The 21,759-nt window shown below is 41.9% G+C and overlaps 1 long non-coding RNA gene across 1 annotated transcript in view; it reads left to right on the top strand.

Annotated features, from left to right (window-relative positions):
- The window catches only part of LOC141576773 (uncharacterized), a 29,576-nt gene extending 13,033 nt beyond the window's left edge, over nt 1-16,543 (top strand). The window contains exons 2-4 of the long non-coding RNA XR_012505191.1: nt 7,367-7,552; nt 10,028-10,111; nt 16,351-16,543. This is a non-coding gene — a long non-coding RNA (uncharacterized LOC141576773). The remainder of the gene's footprint in view (nt 1-7,366; nt 7,553-10,027; nt 10,112-16,350) is intronic.
- The last annotated feature ends 5,216 nt before the right edge of the window (nt 16,544-21,759 follow it).

Genomic DNA, 21,759 nt, shown 5'->3' with positions numbered 1-21,759 from the left:
CCAGTCCGTGGGAGCCCAGGGGTGCTGACGGTATAATTTCTGAGCACGTTCTGGCACTTCTACACGTGCAGTCCTGACTGGAGGATGTCCGCCTTCCTCACTGATTTCTCCCAAGAGCAGGGCCCTCTCCCATCCCCGGATGTGAGGCTGGGAGCTCTCTGAGTAGGCCAGTCAGCGGCCAAGTCCACCAATCAGAAAATGATGAAGTACACAGAAGTGGGTTTAATAAAAGAAAAGGGCTTCCAGGTAGTCCGATGGGCTGTTCGAGTCCATTTGGTGAAAAGATGTTCACTGTCTGTGGTTGAGCTGATTCATTGCTGTTGAAAAGTCTGGATTAGATGAAGGGATTTTAAAAAGCAGAAAGGAGTGATTTCAGGTGGTACGTCCACACCGGTGAGAAGTGATGGATGACCGCCTGTGTGAGGCATAGACAGAGTCTTACAAACTTCATAAAACAGCTTTAAAAGCTCTGCCATCTGAGTGCACTTCATAAGGGGTCCAGATCATCACTGGTCATGCTGTGAGGGCAAATAACTGATGATGGCATAAAGGACACGGAGGCATCAAAAAGGTCTCAGTCATGTTCCCTGTTTAAAGAATGTGACACAGTGTAATATATTTGAGCTGGTTTTTCACTGAACAATTTTTCGTGTTTTCTGGGACTCCCAGCTCCCGAAGTTTCCACGCAGCTGCATGTCCCCTCACTGCAGCTCTGTCAGCAATTGTCCTGGGCTGACGTGGTGTCACGGGGAGCAGGACGGTCAGCGTCCCCGGCTCCTCCGAGCTCCGTCTCCTCATCCGCAGTGCTGGGCTTCTCATCCGTGTCTACTTAGAAGGGTTGCTGAGAACCACACGTGATGGTTGTCAGGGGTGATTTGTGGATGTCCCTGTGTTTGACATATAGTCAGTATTTGATAGAAACACATGTTTTTTTTATAGTTCTGGCTTCTACATTGCAGTGGTTTTTAGTCTGCATTTTTTTATAACTTTTTTCTTATTTTTAAATAAGCACTTTTTGGGGGGGGGGATTACTGGGGATTGAAGCCAGCCCATTGTGCATGGTAAGCAAGTGCTCTACAACTGAGTAATAACCACCCTCCTTGTCTTCACTTAAAAATAAATATTGCAATACACAGAATAGCTCTTAAACACCATCATGGGACCTATTTTCTGTATAGACAATTGAATACATATGCTATTTCAATAAGAATAAATGTTGGGACATACCTTTCTGAATCTGTTTACTTGTTTAAAAACGATAATAGCTAGTGATAAACACGAGTCTTGGATCCAGTACTTCTTAGGGTCTGCTTTGACATCATGGGAAATTACATTCTACAGAGAAGGCAAATTGGGTCTCGTTGATATTTGGATGATTTAGCAGATGATCAAGTCTTTCAAAATTTGACAGTTTTGTATTTTAAACTAACTGCAAAGTTATCTTCTAGAAGTTGGAATTCCTAAGCATGTGAAGTGCTCAGTAATTCAGTGTGTATGTGTTTGTGTCTGTGTGAACGTGTTTGTGTGTGATTTCAGGAAGGTAGAAATAAGTTCCATGTAGCCCTCTGATACCTTCCTCCTCCAGTTCAAGATGTAGGCATATATTTACACAAATAAACTGATATTCTTTTGTCATTTGGCATATTGGAAATAAGAGGTTGTCATACTTGTTTCAGAAGTGTTGGGGAGCATGAGCTTAGAAAACGGGAGGAGAAAGAGGCCGGGAGGCACTTCACACTCTGTGCAGGATTTGAGGAACAGTAGCTATTCTTTTTTATTCTAAAGCAAACTGGCGCTGAATTGTAACATACTATTACTCAGAATTGCTTTTCTGATCAGATACAAGTGCCTCAGAGTTTTCAAGGCAACATGAATGATGAAATCCGTTTTAGGAGTTATCTTTAAAGTAGTGTTAATTTTCAAGTAAAAGGCTATAGCCTGTTCTTTCTTCGAAGGGTAAAAGACGTTCTCATTTATCCAAGTGCATGATCAATGTGCTTAGTTTCTTTGGGGTTTTTTTCTTTTTTTTAAGTGCTTGTTTCATTGTGGTTTGAATGAATGTTTAAAATTTCTGAATTTTGTTCTTTAGAACATGCTGATTTATCAGAACTGTTAAAAACCTGATTGATCTTTTGTCTTTGTTTGGAGGGGCACCCTTTTGATTTATGTTGTCTGTTAAAGAGGGAAATTCTTCCTCTAGCCTGCAGATCATTAAGTGAATGGTTTGCAGTGTGCCTTTAAAATTCTTTGAATGCTTTGAGCATGCTTGTCTAGTGAATTTTGAATTGACTCATAGTAATGACTTTGCTTAGATTCTGTGGCTTTGCTCCTCTCCGCAAGAATTTGAATTCTCTGTTGCATTTTGTATACGTGTTTTTAACAGGGGAAGAAATTTTACATTTTTTACAAAGGTGGGTTTTCCTATCCCCTCTGAATGCCTTCTATAATTGATACAACAAAAATCTGTTATTGCAGTGCTTAATTATTTCATAAACTAATTTTTGGCTTAATCAGAAGCAATGAGAAAGAGTGATAATAAAAAATATGAAAACCTTCCTTCCATTGAAGAATAGAAATGAGGTGGTCAGGCTCACGCATGCTTTGTGCTTGACACACTTACATTCATGTCATTGTGTATCATGATTCGGAGATGGAGTTGCTTCAGGTTTTATAGATTTTTGTTTGAACATTTTTGTTGAATTCTTTCTCCAAGCTGATGTTTCCTGTTGGGTTTGTGGAAAGCGTAGAAGGGAAACAAATTCTTTGTTTTATTTTCAGGAGGCCTGAGTTGCTGATGAGAAAAGAGTTGAGGGTGGGCTGAGGAACAGAGTGACACTCCCTCTCCTCCCGGCTGAAACTGATGAACAATGAAATCAATTAAGTGTATCAGTATTTGACCAATAGAATTCAGCGAGCCCAAACTGGCAAGTTATGCCCAATGGAAAGTACTGAATTCACCTGCAGAATTAGGTGCTTTGCCAATTAGAAGCAGCTTAGAGCAATCAGAAAAATTACTTCATATGATGAGATATAAAAGAATGTAATATCTTCTATTTCTGAAACTTTTCTTTGTTAAGTTGTGTAGAGCTAAAATTAAGTTTCAAGCGCCAGGAGTTAAGAGTCTGGGTGGTTCTGTGGGATCGTTAGTCAGGGATGTGTCTAGATCCTGCTAGAGTGTCTGAAGGTGGCAGGAAAAGACCCAGGGCTAGGATTTGTTATCCTAGGGTGTCCTCCATAATGGTTCCATAATGGTTACATGTGGGAGCCCAAGATTAGGTTAACAAATTGTAACAGATCCCAGCCGCCTGTCAATGTTCAGAAGAAAAATGTGTGCTTAGTAACTGCTTTGCAAACAGGAGCCTGTGCATCCTCACTCCTGTCTCCTTGCCTTAAAAAGCAGAGACAATGCTTTGCTTGCATAGTTGATGCTTTAAATAGCACTCTGCTCATTTCAAAGCAAGGACCCAGGCCCTCAGCTATAAAAGCTGGGCTTGTGTGCTTTTAGATAGTCTATTATCCCCAAAACAAGGACCTGGCTGGTCTCGTGGTCTGCTTTGTAATTCACATATCTAAAGAATGTATCTTATTCCCCTCACCCCATGACTTCCCTAAAGATACACTAAGCCTTTGTACTCATTGTGGATTCTACAATCTCTGTCTCCTCCCGTCTTTCCTCAAGTTCCTACTTACTATCACACAACTGTTAATGACTTTTCCTTTTCGTTATACACAGTAAATATAGAAGCATTTGAGAGGCTCATGGAGTTGGCTCCCTACTCCTTCTCTTTTTCTGGACTTTTCCCACAGAGTCTTGAATAATCTTTCCGTTTCGGTAGGACTTCTGCCAGCCATAACCCACAGTTCCAGGTGAGAATGATGCAGGCTTTATCTCTCCTACCCAAGGGAGAGAGAGAAGAGAATTGAGATCTGCTCCCTTGTGGTCCCTTCCTTCCCCAGGGCCACTCCAGTTCACCTGCAGCCTTCTGGCCTCTGCTCTCAGGGCCTCTGTCCCAGGACTGACTGCAGCCATTTTTTCCCTTGCCAACATTTCCTGTGCCTTTCAGAAGTTGGTCTCTTCTCTGCAATTCAACCCTGGCAGATGTGATGGTGGTCAGCGTGCTGGTGGGCAGTCACCTGGGGACTCCCAGGAGCCATGCTGATTCTCCTGAGTCTCTCATTCGGGGTTACAGAACTGTCGAGAACCGGAGGAAGCCCATTCACGTGAGGGCAGCGCAGCATTGCATCACTTTCATTTTATTTTTGAAATTTCAGTGCAGAAATTATTTGTAGCAAACTGTTCCAGTTTTTTGGCTGACTGCTTTCCTCACCACCATTTCCTTGTTGGATGTGGTGCTTGTTTTAAGAACCAGGTTTCTTCTCTGGTTATTTCTAGCAGGTGGGCTTGCCGAATCCTTGATCTGCATTTGAAGCAGAATGCTTCATCTTGATGTCAAACTGATTTTCTTCATTCTGAATATTTCGTATACACTCAGCAACTGTTTCAAGTGAACTGCTCTTGTCCAATTTCGGTTAACTCACATTTGCTGATCTCCTGCTTTCATGCTGAGGGCAGTTTCTTCTTCCTGTAATAAAAGTTAGCAATTTGCATCTACTATGGGAAGGTAATGGCCCGAGGTGCTTTTGTTCTTAACAGTTTTAATACAATTCACCCATTAATATTTACACCGGTTTTTACTCTATGCCAAGAATTGTGCATCCCAGTCAATCTTAGAATATTTTCATCCTCCTAACAGGAAACCCCATATGCATAAGCACTCATTCCCATCTTCCCCATCCTCCCCCAGCCCCAGGGAGCCACTCTTCTCTCTCTGTGGATTTGCCTGTGCTGGACATTTCATGTAAATCGAGTCAATTCATGTAAATGGAACCGTCTATTGTGACTGACTTCTTTCAAACTGAGTAACGTTTTCAATGTTTGTCCACGTTGTTGCCTGGGTCAGTACTCCATGCTTTGCTATTGCTGAATAATATTCCACTGTATGGCTGGGCCCCTCTGTTTACCCATTCATCAGGTGATAGGCATTTTGGTTTTTTCTTCTTTTTGGCTGTGATGAATAATGGCACCGTGAACATTCCTGTAGGAGTTTTTATGTGGACATTTGTTTTCAGTTCTCTTACGTGTGTGCCCACAGAGTAGAATTGCTGGGTCATTCAGAAACCAACTGTTCAACTCTCTGAGGTCCTGCCAGGCTGTTTTCCAAAGTAGCCACGCAGCGTTACATCTCACCAGCAAGGGCTGCTATCTCTGATTCCTGTGTGTCCTCATTAGTTCTTGTTATTCTTTCTTTAATTATAACCTAATGTAGTGAGTGTGAAGTGGTTTCTCCTAGTAGTTTTGACATGATTTCCCTTACAGCTAATGATTTTGAACATCGTTTCATTGTGCTTATTGGCCATTTGTATATTTTCCTTTAAAAATACCGTTTCGGATCCTTTATTCATTTTTTAATTTAGTTGTCTTTTTTGTTGAATTGTAGTAGCTCTTTTTTATTTGGAGATACAAATTCCTAATCAGATAAATTATTTGAAAATATTTTCTCCTGAGTGTTGTTTTTTTCACTTTCTGGATGGTGTCCTTTGAAGCAAAGTTTTAAATTTGATGAACTCAAATTTATCTCTGTTTTCTTTTTTCCTTGTGCTTTTGGGGCAATATTTAAAATCTGAGGTATTTTATTTAAAATTTACATATAAAATATCTTAATTTTGAGGACCGTCCTAGGAGACGGGTGCTGTTGTTATACCCAGTCTATGGATAGGAGGCTGAGATGCAGAAAATTTCACTGAGTTATGAGTGTCAAAGCTTCCTAGTGCTGTGGGAATTCAGAGCCTCATGATTGTCCCCAAGCATCTGTGCTCTTCACCACCATGCTCCACTACTGCCTGGAATCGTTAATGAAAAAGTCTTTCATTTTTTGGTTTCTTGTTTGTTTGTTTTCTCATTGGGAACCTCATCTCCTCATTTTCCTTTCGGATATCAGTGTAGGTTTATTTTAGGTCTCATGTAGGCAGAAGAATTGCTATCAGTTAACTTCTTTATTACTCACTCTCCGGTGATGATTGTTGCTATTTGACCTAATCAAGTCATGCTTAAGTCTTTCCTGCTCATGACACTGAAAAGAGTCATGACTTACAGAATGCTCAGAGAAGAAAATAATTGATCGATTTTATTTTGCTACCCAATCAAACCAATCAAATTAAAACCCCGTTGTTGACGCAGACGGTAAGCCCTCCAGAATAGGGTCACTGTCTTCCTTGTGTTTCGTTTGTTTGGTCACCGTGTCTGGATAGTGACTTGCTGTCCAGCAGTTTTGTGAGGATACGGTGTTCGTGAATCATTGTAAGGACAGAATTTTGACAACAGACTGTATTGGTCATTTCACGAGGGAAAAGATAATATAGAAATACTGCTCAGATCTATTTTAAAATTAAGTTTGGAATGTTGAGAAGAGTTCAAGAAACCATACAAAGATCTTTTTCACTTATTTTAGATCTATCTTAGGCATATTATGATTACATAGCAGAATAACTTATCAACTAGATTTGACAAGAGGTGTGTATTATTGATTATTTGTTTTAGTTGAAATATTCTACCTGGGAAAAAGTAATCAGTGTCCATAAATGAACAAATATGTTTGTATTTCTATGTAACATGGGAGCAGACTTCATATGTTTCTATATAATATTTATTACTGTGTGTTTTAATCTGTCTGTCAGTGTATTTATAGTTTTTCAGCAATGTTCTAACTTTAGAATTCTTCTAAGAAAGTCACCCCCGATTCTAGCGCAGTTTGTACTGTGTATCCTGTCTTATGCATGGGATTCCACTGTCTCCTCAGTGAGGAATTTCCTCCCCTACTGAGGTAGTAGCAGAGTTAAAGGAACTGTGATTTCTAGGCCTTTGCTCTCCATGTGTTTGCATTTGGCTGTCAATCGCGATTTTCCCTTTCTTGAGTTTTCATTGTTCAATTAGAATTTTTGAAAATAAGTGTTAATATGTTGTATTTGTCTCCCTAGAAACTTGATGTGTTTGTGCTTTTCAGTTTTCAATTTATGAAAAATGTAAATGCACTCTTGTTTTTAAGTAGTCCTTTTTCACTAGATATTTGTTTACCCCTTTATAGTTAAAATACATTTTTTCCAATGAATGAATCGGTGTGCATGTTTTAAAAGATACCTTACTTTTTATTTTCCTTATTATAACAATTATATTCATTCTAGAAAATTTAGAAAATAAGGATAAACACACTAATAACTTAAAAATGGCCTCTAATCTCACCTAGAGATACAGTATTAAAGTTTCAAATTGAGAATTACAAGTCCTCTCATGTTGTTCTTCTTTTTCAAGATCGTTTTGGTTACTGAGACCCTCGAATTCCCATATGAATTATAACAGCAGCTAATCAGTTTTTCCAGAGGAGCCCGCTGGGATTGTGATCGAGACCACGTAGAATATACTGATCACTCTGGGGAGCGCTGCCATTCCAAGAGCACTGTCTTCTGATCCAGGAATGTACGTGGCGTGTCTGTCCAGGTATTTAGGTCTTCTTTAATTTTTTTTCAGCAATGCTTTGAGTTTACAGAATATTATTTTACTTTTTTCTTTGCCTTTATACTGAGAACAAGTGTGCAAGGTACCGGGATCAGAAGTGTATTTTAGCCCCGCCCCTTGCTGCCAACATGGTCGCTGCGCTCTTGCTTTGCCTTGTGTACAATCTTGCACAAAATAGGACCTCAGTAACTCTCTCTTGAATGAATGATTATATGATTGTAGGATGATGCTTGAGAGTCCTTGTGATTTTTTCCTCCAGCCTTTCCCCAATTCTTAACTATGCCCTTTCTCTTCCTAAACTCCAGCCTGGGTTTCAGCCTGCCTGTGGCATTGATTTTCCCTATCTGTAGACTCTTCTTTTCACTGGTTCACGATAATGTTACATGTGGGCTGTGGAAACTTGCTAGATGTCAAGAAAGAACAAATCCATTTCATGCTAGTATTTTTACAGTGTGGTATTTTTATCGATTGAAATTAAATCAGGCTGACCCCCTGAGCCCTCCCGTGAGCTCTCTTCACTTTCCTACATCTGATACTGCTCTGGTTGCTACATGTGCCCTTCTCCCAGCCTTGGTTTTTGGGTTGAGTAAGTCATCATCAGTGGAGACCTCTCTTTAAAAGATGAAGAGAACATTGGCTCCTTCTCTCTGGTTGGGGACTTGGATGAGATGAGATACCAGATAAAGAATGGAGCTCCACCTCATTCTGACCCCCGCTTTTTCCGTTCCATTTTCCAGTGGAAAAGAGTACAATTCAACAGTATAAAGATTGATTGTGAGCTAATGAGATAGACAAGACAATGAATCATTTATTAAATATCCTTTCATGCCAGAAACAAATGTATTATACACACAAAAATCACACAAAGCATGATAATATCGTGCTTACAGACGTGTGTCCGAGTTCGAGTCCTGCTCTGGAGTGACCAGTCCTGTGAGATGGAGAACTGGTAGGTTGGCTTAGGCTCTCCAGGACTGGTTTTCTGTCCTGCAGAGATGGGGCTCGCTAGGCTTCCCTCCCCCATAGAGGTGCTGTGGGGTGTAACTGTCACACGTGCACAACTGCTCGTTCCTCGTAAGTGCAGGATAGCATAAATTTTGCGGTGATGGCTTTATGACTGCCCCGTGTAGACTCTCAGTGCTCCAAAGGGATGCCTTGTGGTTTGGAGATGGGATTCTCATTTCTGTAAATACCCAAGGATTGTGGTATTGGGCCCTGCTGATTTGAATCTATTCTTTAGAAAGTACATATTGTAGATATATTTTTCAAGCATGTGTGCTTTTTTTCTTTTATTATTTATAGTTCTACCCTCTCATCTCTTGGTGTGACTTTTCATGGAATCCAGGAAACAGTCCTAAGTTACCTGCCTCTTCACTGTTCTCCGTGGTGGTTTTCTTCCCTGACTAGAAGAGGGTTTTGCACAGGAAATTTTATTTGTTCCCCTTTTCTTGGAGTCTCTCTTTCGGTCTGCCCATCTCTCACCTGCCCATCTGTCCATTTCTCTACCCACTCATTCTTCTGACTTGTTCCAAATAGCATTTCAGGCAGCTTACAGAAGAACAGATACCAAATAATCAGGTTAGAAAATGGGGCTAAGTTCAAACTGTGAGGCTAGGAGGCGAGCCTGTGTGAGGGTTGCAGCCGTGAGACACACACCTCTGCCATGTGACTTATAAGATCGACAGCAAGAGTGTGCCTGAGGCTCCCAGCAGACACAGTTTAACAGGGTTTGTGGGAGATGCTCACTGGCTGTGAAATAAATAAGTGGCTCAGGAGAAGCCCAACCTTTCCAGCTACAAAGGCTTAGGAGAATATTTTGAGTGTCTTCCAAAATCAGGGTATTGCATTGTTTCTTTTGTCAGAGTTCTACGTATAGTTGGTTACATTCTATACCTGGAAATTTCTCCAGATCTCCTTACCAAGTGAGTGCCATTGCTCGGGAATGAGGTGGTTCTGCTCATTGACGGGGGTTGGCCAGAAACCGAAAATGACATCTTCAAAGGAGCCTGGGATTTGTCAGTTATGTTTTGTCAGTGCTGTAGATTTCAGGAAATGCTTTCACACTTTCTCTCCATCTGAGGCTGCAGCGTGCTCTCTTAGCAGCATCAGGAGCTCAGAGCCACGGGATATTGGGGGCTGACTGCACTGACGTCAAGACAGCCAAGCTAGTCACTGCAGGAGTGGTTCTTTCACATAGTGCATTTCATGTTCTATAGTAGAAAGTTTCAACAGGGAGTTAATTAACTGAGTTAATTAACATTTAATAAATATGAAGCTTTGATGAAAAGACGGTTATAGGCAGAATAAAAGTTGTGAACACTTTGAAAACGGTTTCATTACTGAAATTTCAGTAGGGAAGATACACAGTTTATCTTATTTATGCCTCTCTTTTAAAGTAACAAAGAAACAAGACAGAAAAGGCAGAGGATGATTTCTGTTATTCCTCTCGGCTTGCAGGTGCCCTCACATCCAGTGGCATCCATCCAGACACCAACACTGACACTGGCCATGCTCAGAACTGCCTCAGCCCTGAAGACACAGGTAACAAATAGAAGGGGGCCGCGCCCTGTTACAGCAGTTGCTCTCACTTTGTGGGTCCTTATGTAACTGCGCGGTGTTAATCAGGATCGCCCGTTCTACATTGTGTGGCGCTGCTGCAGTGTCTCCTAGTTATTTGTTTCTGTAAGTACTCGTGTATTATTCTCCAATGTGTGGTACTACACATCTAAAAATGCTTTTTTCAGATGAAAAATAATGTATATTTAATGCAATAAGTCTGAAAAAAGGGACAAAAAAGTCTATCCAGGTCCCACTAGTCAGAAATAATAATTAACACTTTAACATCTACTTTCTGTTCTTTTCATCAGTGTGTATCAGCTCTGTCATATAAACCAGTGAGCACTCTGTGCCTGTTTACTGTGTGGAGACCTCCATTTTCCATTCGGCTTATTACATGTTTTTCTACAATATTCTATCTCCCTTGGCATGATTTTTAATGACCAGTATAGCATTATGTCTTGTGGAGGCATCTTCCATTTTACTTTGGGCTTAAATAAACTTTTAAATTCCAAGTGTACTTAACTGAAATACTGAAAAGAGAACTGTGGTGGTACCGAAAGAGCCCTACCTCCCTTCCCCTTATTTCCTGAGTGTAAAAGCTGTTGCCAATGTGGTGTATATATTTCATGACCTTTATGCCTATGACATATATATATACCGATACATACGTACATATATACATATGAGAAATCTATGTATATGTGTGTATATATTCTTTTTTGAAAAGTAAGGCCATACTATATGTTTTCTGCAGCTCGCTTTATTCACTCAGGGGTATATCATAGACGTCCTCAAACTCCAGACCCACCCGGTCCTTTCAGATAGAGTGGAGGGGTCTCCTGATGTGCAGGTGTGGTCTCTTGTGCAAGGACACCTTTGGTGGGAGAATGCTGTTGACAAGGCCCTGGGCCACGGGGAAACGCCTGCCCCCTCAGTGCCCACAGCTCACCGTGATTTAGGCGCTTCATTGTCTTGATGGTGGACACTTAACTTTTCTCCATTTTCCACTGTCAGAAAGGATGTTTGACTGGCATCTTTCTTTAACAGACATTCCTGTGATCTTGTATGGTCATGCCTTTAGTTAAGTCTTCTGGAAATTTATTCCCTGGATGTGACATTTACTTTCATCACAGGCTACTTTCAAGTGACTAGAAATTCCTTCTCCTGTGTGGAATGAGAAATGTAGAATTACTTACGTAACCAATTCTCTATAGCTGGATATGATTTCACTTCAGCTTTTCTTCCCACCAGTGTAAACAGTACATCTATTTGAACTGATTTTTTTTCTAAACGAAACGATTCCTAGAAGTGGGGTTGAATCAGTGTGTACACACGTTTTTCAGAGTTTACATATCCATTGACATGTCATCCTCCATAAAGGTTAAAATATTTACCTATAAGATGAGCAAAAGTGCTTTTTCATTGTTTTAGTTTGCATTTGATGACCAGTGAGGTATTGAGCATTTTTCACTGATTAGCCATCTGACTTTTGAAAAGTGAATGATCCATTTTGTCCTTTGCACAAATTTAAGTGAGGAAGCTTCTTTCTGCTTTGTGACAGCTCTTTGTATGTTATGAACATTAATCCCTTGTCTTCATCAACATCTATCACAGAGTTTTTCCTTGTCATTTCTTTCATTTCATTTTGTTCAGTAGGTTTATATTTGTTGTGGCTCAAAATATTCTTAAGATAGTAAATGTCTTCCTTTTGTGTTTTATCTTTGTTATTATTCTTAGAAATACTTTCTTATAATGGTATAAATCTCTTATGTAGGTTTATTTAATGTCTAAATGGAGATGATAATAGTACTTGTTATAGTGAGGAGAAGTTGAATTAATGTGAGCAAAGAGTTGTATTTGCTGTTATTAGTATTTTAATATTTACATCACTATCTGTAATTATTTTTGTGGTCATTATGACAGGAATAGAATTTGTTCTTTCCAGGTGATTCTCTGATTGTCCCAGGACAATTATTGAATTCATACTTTGCTCTTTGATTTGAAATCCCACATGTATAAAATACTTATGTACACTAGAGTCTCTTTTTGAGCTCATGCTTTATTTCTGTCAATCTTACTTCCTTACTCCAGCGCTATATCTTACATATTGTAAAAATTAATTATTATCTGACAGTGCGATTTTTTTTTTTTGTTCTTTTCTTCCATCCCAAACTTTCTTGGCTATTATTATGACTTTATTATTCCTGAAGAATTCTAAAATATATTGTTCAAGTTAAAAAAAAATCAGATAAGAGTATTCATGGGATTTTTATTAAGTTTTGAATTATTTTTAGGAGAACTTCCATATATACATAACTGTTTTCCTCCATGCAATATGTTGATGTCTCTACATTCACACCTCTTATTTATCCCTCAGTACAGTCCTGTAGTTTTCTCCATGTACAACATGGGCATTAATTGTGAGTTTATTCCAGATTATTGTTGATGTTTTTGTTAATTTTGTAAGTGAGAATTTTTTGCTATTATATTTTTTAACTGTTTAAACTGACACCTAGGAAGGCAGATTCGGTTTGTAAATACTCACTTTGTAAGAAATCATTTAAAATTGTAAGTATTAAGTAATTGTTCGAGGATCCTTTCTTTTGTGTTTTTAAAAATTTGTTTCCAATATTATCAAAATGGTCATAGCTAAGAAGTATAGGTGTGGAGACAGATGGAGAGAGGTAGTGTGGCTCATGTACAAACTCTGAGCACTTTTATGGCTGCATTTACGCTGGAGAAGCCCCAGAAGAGCCCACGTTAGACCAGGGGTGGCTTTGTATGCACTTGAAAGCCAGCTTTCCTACCTGTATGGTGAAACCTGTTGGGCGTGGCAGGTAGATGATCAAGGTCTGATCAAGGTCATTGGCTGCACAGAGCACTGTGTCTGTGAGAACTGGAGTCCATCACCATGGGAAATGCTTGGTGCCAGGAACCCTGCAGGGGAGCTGGGGAGTCTGTGTGTTAATGATTTTCCAGTCCTGGGAGTGGGAAGATCAGACTCTGCATTCAGATCTGAGTTTGAATTCATCCTCTCTTATTTACTGGTCCTCTGACTTTTGTCAAGTTATCTACCCTGTTTGAACTCCTATTTTCTTGTCTCTCAAAATAGGAGAATTAAGGCCTGCTGCTAGAGTGTTTGATCAGGATAAATGATTTGTTTCTATAAGATGCCACGTACAGTCACAAGCTCAGTGAGAAATGGGCTGTCACCTCTTCATCTGCAACTCAGTGCTCGACAGGACATCGGGGCAAAGCCAGTCCGTAATTTGTTTGTGATGCAAGTAGGAACAAAATTAATGTCTTGCCTTTCCCTTGCAGTATTATTACTCCTTTGCTTCATTTACTTCTTTCCTCCTTTCCTTTCCCCTCCTCCACCAAAAGATCCTGAGACTCTCTCAGAACACTAGATTCAAATTACTTTAAAGGGTGTCTCATCCTCATGAAATGACAGTAACTTAAAAAAAATCTGTACAGATCCCAGACGTCATTGTATTTGATTTACACACACACACGCACACCCACCCACACACACAATCAGCCTACCTCCCACTTGCTGAGGGAGAAGGACCAATTTTTCTGAGTTTTCATTCACTGAGCGTGAGAGCAAAGTCTCTTACGCAGATTTTCACCTTGCTTAGTGCATGGTGTTTTTAATTGGATTTCTGCTTTGTGGCCATAGAACTATTCTCCTTATAGAAGAGAGGATGTGGAGACATAGACATTCTGCTGAGATATTGGTGTCAACATATTTGAGTTGGAAAGGACTTAGGACAGCATAGAGTCGTAACTTTTTATGGGTGAGAATTCATGATAGTGTAACTTGGACAAGAACCTAGGTCTTCTGTCTTCGTGTCCACGTGGATGAAGAGGCAACAGGGCGGGAGATGGCAGGGATCCTTCTTGCTTGAGTTCCAGGGTCTTGCTAGTTTTCATTGCTCAGCTGCCTTTAGTTTAGGTCCGTGTGGCCTCTCATGGAAAGGTCACTCTGTCCTGATAGACTGAGTTTCTAATCAGCAAAAAGCCCTGGACCCACTCATATTTCCCAGAGTTTTTCTGCTGTCCTGCTGACAGTTTATATAAATGATACCTAAGAAACTACTGGATATAAAATCCTTATTGTTATCATTTGCCCTCAAGTTCCATAGGAATGGGGTGCTGTCTCAGGCTGTCTAAGGCTAGATCTGAACAAAGATAGGGTGATAGGCTGTGCTGCTGGACCCTCCCCAGTCATAAGGGATTTCCACCTTAGTTTTTAGAATCAGACAGACGAGTTCAAATCTTGCCTTTACCAGTTATTAGCTTTGTGAACTTGGGGAAGAAACTGTACTTGTTTGTGCCCAATTTTCTTTATCTGTAAATAAGTTCAGTATTTACTTTAGTGTTTTTGTTTTAGAATTGAATGAGCTAATTCCCTCATTTATACCGAAAATACTGATCGCATGGTTCTATGCTGGTGCCTTGGTAGAAGATTACTAAGGGACTCAGCAGTGAGAATGCAGGTGGGGGACCCCTGGATCATAGAGCTTATATTCCAGGATATGCTTGTAAAAGACTGGATGTGCAGTGGATTTTTAGTAAATGTCCATTCCTTTCCTTATCCACATTGATTGTGTATATATCTTTGTACAATATATGAACAATTTTTATTGCAATTTAAATCTCTTTGTAGTATTTAAATTATGTAGCTATAACAAAATACGTGAAATAAAATGATTTGTCCTTTATTTTCTTTTCAATATGCAAAACAAAATAAAATAGAAAAGAAAAAAGGTTTTGAAGGAGTAGAAATAATTTTATTTCTGTGGAATCAATTCCCTCTGTTAGGTTTTTTAGTTGTGTTGTTAAACAGCATATAAAATTGATAGGTTGTGACTTCAGTGTTGATAGCTAGGTGAGTGTAGTTTCTTTTTGTGGTAGTCTTTGATGAATTATTTGCACTAGATCATAAATGATGTGCATGTTACATATTGGAAACGAGGAAAGAGTGGAGACATACTACCTCCAATGCAGTCATCTTGTTACCAAGTCGAAACTCGTACTGCTTGCTGCATGACAGGCCAATAAATCGGGAGATTGAGGTGTTGGAGCAAGGAATAGTGACTTTATTTGAAAAGCTGGCAGACCCAGAAGATGGCAGAATGACATGCTGGAGAACCGTCTCCCCCAAGTCAGAAATCAGTCCGCTTTTATACTAAAAAGGGGCGGGGATGTGGTTGGTTGTTGCAAACTTCTTGCGGTACGAATTGTTTCTCCTTGGAATTCTTTGTTCTTGCAGCTGTCCACGTGGGTCAAATCATGGTGCCCCTTTAAAACCTCCAAAAAAAAAAACAAAGTTGATTCTCTATTTTGCAACTTGCCATCTCTATATAAGTGCAGAAGAGTTAACATCGTGAAAGATCAGAGCCCGGAGAATAGGCTCTCCTGGATATTTCAGGCTAAAGGCAACTTTCTTTTACAAAAGGTACAGAGCTACCAAGTCTGAGCCTAGAAAACAGCAAAGGTTTAAAGCCAAAGGAACAGATCTAACATGCAGTCAAATTTATTCTTTTCTATTACAATTTCTTTTTCCACCTCATAAATAATTTTAGTAAGAAACATGAGCAATTTTTTTACTTTTGCTTCTGAGTAACGGATAAGTGGGCCAAATACATTTATGAGAGCAGAGATGCTGTGCGGGCATTGGGGTCACAGCAAACTCTTGTTGGGGGTGGTCGACTCTGCAACATGTCTGATGCCCCGTGGGTGTTGGTGAGGGACCCCATAACCAGGGGCTCTCTTCAGGAACCAGCATATGGGCTTTGAAATCTGGAGACCTCTTTTTCAGCTGCCGGAAATTTTTTCAGATACTGTGACTGAAAAACCACTTCAGCTGGTGATAATTAGGGAATAAAGGAAGAGGAAAAGTGCTTGGATTAGATTAGAAGAGAAGGACAGAATATCAGGGACCCTGGGGGCTTGGCAGTGGGTCCTTGGGAGAGAGGGGAGCAGAGGTGGGGTGGGGCACGGCTCTGGAACCAGCTCCAGCACCTGTCCCAGGGCCCAAGTCACACAGCTTTTAATTGGCCCAGGACACTCTCCTGTCTGGATGTCACCCTGGGCAGAACCTTGAGAATCGAAGGTAAGGGGTGGGCAGCACTCACCTAGGGGATCACTGAGGACTTCGTTCAAGTCCACGGTGCCTTTTCTGGTCATGTGTCTTCACTTGCCCTTTATCTTAGGATCTGAGAAGCTGGAGCAAGGAACGCAGGGAGAGATCCAGGAAGACATCTGACTGTGTTAAGAGACGACAGTCACAGCCACACGGGGAGCGAGGACACTTGCAGCAAATTAAAACGACTTCACAACTATTGCATCAGAGCTGCCGGTGTGAGAGAGCCTAAGCCTGTCTCAGAGTGCAGGGGACAAGCAGAAAGGAATTCTAAATTTCCACTGACAGTTGAAATTTTGTTAAATAGCCTTCTACTGTTGCTTGTATCACTTGAATGAATGCAGGCATATTTCTATGGGCATTTATATGTTCACTCAAACCCACCAGCCACTCTTGCCCCCAGCGGGGATGGGCTTTCTCAAGCCCAGTGCACCTCCTGCTTGGGTGGGCCATGCTGCGGGTCCTTGCCTGGGGCCGGGCTGCTGCAGGGCACTGAGTCCCCGAGGCACGGCCTGCGAGACACGACAGGAACACCTCTGCTCTTGACTGAGGGCCTCCGTTTACCCCTGCAGTGTAAGAATGCTGGTGACTGAGTTAGAAGCATGCTTCAAAGCTGTCCGTGTCCTTGCCATCCAGAAGCGGAGCCTGGGAGCTTCCGAATTTCTCCAGAATGCGGTTTACTTTCATCTTCGACAGGTGAGTTTATATCCTTTTACAAGTGGAGGAATTACTGCAGTTTTCCTGGAACTTACTCACCACTAGTCCATCTGATTTTTCTGTGCTAGGATTCAATATGGCATGCTAAAAATTCTGGAGTCAGATTTTGAAACACTGATGAAGAGGATTATTTTATTTCTTTATATGATAGTATTTTACTTTCAAAATTCAGAGTTTTCGGTTCTTTCAAAAATTTTTTGGGGGGTTGGAGAAACAACTTTGCTCTTACCATCTTTGTGACCTGTTGCTATATGCCTGTCAGCTGTCTTCCGTCACTTGTGAGGCGGTTCCATTTCTGACCCTGTCCGGGTTGTTCATGGTATAAAACATATAGTCTGTAAAAGTACAGTCCCTTTTACTCCGAAGACATTCCACAAATACTACTTAAATCTGGGTGTGGTTTTAAGAAGACAGAATCATTAGAACATGTACTTGCAGGTTGCTAGTGCAAAATCCCCAAATCAATAGTCTAGCTCAACATGTAAAATCTTTCTAATCTACCTTGGATTTGTATGGATAGTTGAAGCAGTTTGCTAAGAACTCAAGACCAGGGTTAGAATACAGGCTGGTGTAGCTCAGCAGGTCGTCCCAAGCTGATGCTCTGCCAGAGGGCAGGTCCTAGGGGAGAGGGCTTGTCCTCCCCTCCTGAGCTGACAATTTGATGGCAAAGACATTCATCAGGTGAAGAACTTGGAGTTTCTTCTAAGAACAGTGGGTTTGAAACAGTCCTAAAAGCGTGGGAGTGACACAATCCCATTTGTCTCAAGTAGGGGAAAGTGGCTTTGGGGCCACTTGGGAGACTCATGAGTCCAGGTGGGCAGTGTTGGTGGCTTCCACTTGAGCGGTGGGACGGTCAGTGGGTAAAAGCGAACAGATTGAAGGCATGTTTAGATGCTAAAAAGTAAAGGATGAATGCTGTCTGTGAAGGTAGGATGGAGGAAGGAACAGGTTTCTGGGTGGATTAATGAGGTAAATGATGGTCCTGCTGTGCTCTGAGGAGGGAAAGCTGTAGAGGGAGTTCTGGGGGATAACTGATGAGTTCAGCTGTGGGTAAAGTGAAAGGCTGTTAGATGTGTGGTTTGGGAGCTCAGGTGAGAGCCAGTAGTGAGTAGGGGGAGGGGAGAGAGACTTTCAAATCAGTTTGTCTTGTGAACATACAAATAAGGATGAGTAATGACACAATTAAAACCTCTATATTCTGTATTTAAAGCCCAGTAACATTTTGCTATATTGACTGCAGAAGTTCTTAATATTTTTAATAGAAATAAAATAAATAGAAACAAAATAGTGGAGTTAATGAATATCTTAGAGTTGATGTGTGTCCTTGTATGTATTTTCATACCTCATCTGTTTATACCCATAATCTACAAAAATTTCGCTTGTTTAGCATAAGAGTTAAACAGAGGGACGTGACACACAGTGTTGGGGCTTGAAGCTGATCTTCTCGGGCAAATTATGTCACCTCTCTGTGCCTTAGATGCATCTTCTGTGACTGCTCCCGGGCCCCTCATCACAGCTGATTTCCTAGACTAGATGTTGGGAGGGAGGCTGCTGAAGGGAATAAGAATTGGCAACTTCTAGGGATATTGAAGAAAGAGACAAAAACAGATTAAAGCCGATAAACTGAGTAAAAATACCCTCAAAAGAGAAAGAATCCCGCACTGTTTTGAGCCCCTTAGCATAAGGGAAACAAAATCAGGTTGAGCCAAAGCTCTTGAGCATGTGAGTATTGTGGGTGGGAGGGTGTCATCAGAAAAGTGTTGAGAAAAGGCCTTTTCATTTCCCTAGACGTTTCCAGTAAGGATGGGGAGCAGAAGAGAAAACCCCCTGCTTCACAGTGGAAGCTGCTGTTTTGTGCAAAACTGACCAAAGTTTGGAGACCAGTCATCAGCGGTGCTGGCAAATGAAGAGACTTCGGGATTGGGTGGGGCACTTGCTGTGACTTTCAGGTGACCTGCTGGCTGGGGGCTGTATGGCGGGCAGTATGTTTGCAGGGTGACCCGGGCATAAACCCTGGCACTGAGGCTGCTGGTCTGACTAGCAAACCTGGGCACCCGCAGTCCTAATGGGGCAGCTCGGGATGTGGCCTGGGACACCTGCTGAGCTGAGGGTGAGAAGAGGTCTTTCCTGAGGGGGTGTCATGCGGAGAGTGGGAACGTGTACCCGCAGGGGAGGAAGAGCCTCTGAGCAGAGTCCTGGATGCACAGGCAAGACCAGCCTGAGCACGGAGGCTTCTGGGAGCCAGAAGTCATACAATGGCCCGAACCACCTTGTTTCTGCAAGACTGCAGGGAAAAGATGCTGAAAAGTTAGGCTAGGGTCAGACCCTGTGGTGTTGTTTGAGTGACAGTAAAGGACTGGTCCGGCAGGCAGGAGAGAACCCTGTGGGCGTCCCAGCTGGGGCGTCACGCCGGAGGGAGGAGCAGAGTTATAGACTTTGCCACTTATTAGCTGTGTGACTTTGAGCAAGATCACCCCACCTCTCTCTATATATATCTTCATCTGTAAAGTGACAGAGTGACAAGCTAGTGTCATCAGAAGGCTTAGTTTAGCTCTGATCCTCTGTGTCCAGTCCTGTCAGTGCTGCCCTGTGAGGTTCTGCAGCGGCTGCTCTTACCCTGAGATGGGAGGGCGTAGAGGGACATTGTAGTGCCCGAGGGCAGGAAAGGGTTTCTTTAAAAGCAGACATGTTGCCGCCTGCAGCTGCAGGCCTGCAGGCAGTTTGGTTGAAGGTCCTGCAGGGGACTTTGGAGGCCTTAGGTTGTGGAGAGTACTTTGGACGCCTTAGCTTCCTCTTAAGTCTTGTTTTCCCTTGCGGACCGGATTTGCCTTTGCAGATTGATGCTGCAGATTTGGGCTTCTAGCAAAGCTGTTTTCAGAGATGGGTATATACGTAAAATATCCTATAAAATAAAATGATTTATTTAACGTGTGTGACTTCGCAGCTGTTGGGAACAGCTCTGTTGTCCTGTTCGTCATGTAGGACACCAAGATTCAGCAGAGCGTGCGGGAGGACAGGTAGCCTGCAGTGCTGCTGCGGGTTGTTCTCCCGAGTAGAGCACTCTGCTGAGTTGACTCTTCTCTGAGTTTGGTTGCCAGATGAGCAGACAGCAAATTAATGAGTTCTGGTGGGATTGTATAATGACAGGAAGAAAGAGGAAATCGTAGTTTTTCCAGACTAAAACACGATTTTGTTTCCTGATCCAGTGTGTTCATTACAGAATTGATGAGTTCCTTCTATTCTGGGTCTTCATTGAAATAAACGTTCAGCCTAAATGTTAAGAGTTATGTTTTATTTGGCTGGAGGACTCGAGCCGGGATGGCAACCTCTCAGATCACTCTGAGGGACTGCTCCCAAGAGGTAGGGGAGGAACTAGGATATATAGAAGTTTTACAAGAAAGACCAGGTAGTTGGAACAATAAAATATTGCTTGTTATCTAAAGAAAACCAGATATCTCAAGATCAAGTATTTAGTGCTTTTCTATGTATGGGAGGAAGCAAACATTTGTGTCATTGAATTCATCCCTTTGGCAGGTACCTAGGTATTTAGGGCCAGTATCCTGTCCTTTCTTACTCTGAGTCCGCTCAGAGGGCACCACTGTGAGTGGCTGAGAGGCTGGGCTGCAGGCATGCACTCGCTGGGGGGTGGCAGCAGCCGCTGATGACTTGGTTTCAGCATTCTTTGTTTACTGACATGGTTGCAGTATTTTCATTCACATTGTAGTATTTTCATTCACGGACTGATTATGGGTAATCTGCAACCTTGGAAAGCAACCGAGATGGAAATACTGCAGGTAACTTCTACTTTAATAAGCCGTGTGCAAACATAAACATGGAGGAAGCATAAATTTGGATTTGGTGGTGTAGTGAAGGGTTTCTGCACATTTCAGGAGAACGCAATGCAGAATTCCTTAAGTCCACCTTTCTTTTCTGTAGTGGTTTCTGAGAACAGTTTATGGTAATTAACCAACATTGACAAATGGTGGCACACATTGCATTTAAGAGCTGGCCGGCTGCAAACTTGTGTATTGGACAGGTGGAATTCATAGGCAAGTGGTCAGGTGGATGGGAGAGAGATGGAGCCTAAGCCTGGGCCCAGATTCCGGTTTAAATCGCCATTTCCTAACCATACGGCCTTGGACTAAAATGTAACCTCTCTTAACCTGTTGGTGAATCTGTGAAATGGGCATGCTAATATTCGTTTCTTCCTGGGATTGTTGTAAGTTCTAAAGAGTATTGTAGCACACATGAAGCACTAAGCAGTGTTCACTGTGTGTGGCCGCCCCGCTTGGCGTGTGTCAGAGCCATAAAGGCAGCATTTGTCTGTTGAGGATGCACTGGTAGCCCCTTGAATATGTTGTGAATTTGGTGATTTCCTTTAATCTTGGTAACTCTGTGTGCCATGGGCAGTTATTTTCATGGGCAGATGAGGAATCTCAGGGTAAAAAAGACTGTGTAATTTGCCCAAAGTCAGACCATAATTTTGGGTGCATGGGCCTCGGTTCAGCATGGGCCCCAGGGCCTTCTGCCCTCTCCGTTCAGCACCAGAGCCAGATGTGTGGTCGGCTGTTTCCCAGCCCAGAATATCGGGGAGGCCGCAAGACACACCTGGCCCCGCGCTGCTTGAGCAAAAACTCCGGAGGAGAGGAAGTTACAAAAGGGATAAACATAAAAACAGATGACAGCAAACTGTGATCAGCACTGAGAAGGAAAGGAACACGCCTCACAATGCAGAGCTGCGAGCTTTCCCGTCGGGGCTGCT

Source organism: Camelus bactrianus, unplaced genomic scaffold (assembly GCF_048773025.1).
Source record: "Camelus bactrianus isolate YW-2024 breed Bactrian camel unplaced genomic scaffold, ASM4877302v1 HiC_scaffold_33, whole genome shotgun sequence".
Lineage (NCBI taxonomy): Eukaryota > Metazoa > Chordata > Mammalia > Artiodactyla > Camelidae > Camelus > Camelus bactrianus.
The sequence above is the reverse complement of the archived record's forward strand: the minus strand, read 5'-3'. Positions and strand labels throughout refer to the sequence as shown.